Genomic DNA, 1,097 nt, shown 5'->3' with positions numbered 1-1,097 from the left:
TAGGCTGGGGAAGTTCTCCTGGATAATATCCTGCAGAGTGTTTTCCAACTTGGTTCCATTTTCCCCGTCACTTTCAGGCACACCGATCAGACGTAGATTTGGTCTTTTCATATAATCCCATGGTTCTTGGGGGCTTTGTTCATTTCTGTTTACTCTTTTTTCTCTACTCTTCTTTTCTCGCTTCATTTCATTCATTTGATCTTCAATCGCTGATACTCTTTCTTCTAGTTGATCGAGTTGGTTACTGAAGCTTGTGCGTTTGTCATGTAGTTCTCCTGTTATGGTTTTCATCTCTATCAGTTCTTTTAAGGTCTTCTCTGCATTGATTATTCTAGTTATCCATTCATCCATTCTTTTTTCGTGGCTTTTAGTTTCTTTGCACTGGTTACATAGTTCCTCCTTTAGCTCTGAGAAGTTTGATCAACTGAAGCCGTCTTCTCTCAACTCGTCAAAGTCATTCTCCGTCCAGGTTTGTTCCATTGCTGGCGATGAGCTGCGCTCCTTTGGAGGGGGAGATGCACTCTGATATTTTGAATTTCCAGCTTTTCTGCCCTGCTTTTTCCCCATCTTTGTGGTTTTATCTGCCTTTGGTCTTTAATGATGGTGACGTACTGATGGGGTTTTGGTGTGGGTGTCCTTTCTGTTTGTTAGCTTTCCTTCTAACAGTCAGGACCCTCAGCTGTAGGTCTGTTGGAGATTGCTTGAGGTCCACTCCAGACCCTGTTTGCCTGGGTATCAGCAGCGGAGGCTGCAGAAAATAGAATATTGCTGAACAGCAACTGTTGCTGTCTGAATCTTGCTCTGGAAGCTTCGTCTCTGTGGTATAACCTGCTGTGTGAGGTGTGAGGTGTCGGTCTGCACCTAGTGGATGTCTCCCAGTTAGGCTACTCAGGGCCAGGGACCCACTTGAGTAGGCAATATGTCTGTTCTCAGATCTCAACCTCCGTGCTGGGATATCCACTGCTCTCTTCAAAGTTGTCAGACAGGGGCATTTACCTCGGTGGAGGTTTCTGCTGCTTTTTGTTTAGCTATGCCCTGTCCCCAGAGGAGGAGTCTACAGAGGCAGGCCGGCCTCCTTGAGCTGTGGTGGGCTCCAC

The 1,097-nt window shown here is 46.3% G+C and overlaps 1 protein-coding gene across 1 annotated transcript in view; it reads left to right on the top strand.

Moving 5' to 3' along the window:
• The window catches only part of LOC105535145 (DEP domain-containing protein 1B), a 12,653-nt gene that overhangs the window by 3,525 nt on the left and 8,031 nt on the right, over positions 1–1,097 (top strand). The window lies entirely within an intron of this gene.

The sequence above is a fragment of the Mandrillus leucophaeus genome, unplaced genomic scaffold, assembly GCF_000951045.1.
Source record: "Mandrillus leucophaeus isolate KB7577 unplaced genomic scaffold, Mleu.le_1.0 Scaffold1419, whole genome shotgun sequence".
NCBI lineage: Eukaryota > Metazoa > Chordata > Mammalia > Primates > Cercopithecidae > Mandrillus > Mandrillus leucophaeus.
Note: the sequence above shows the minus strand (reverse complement) of the source record. Positions and strands in the feature narration are given on the sequence as shown.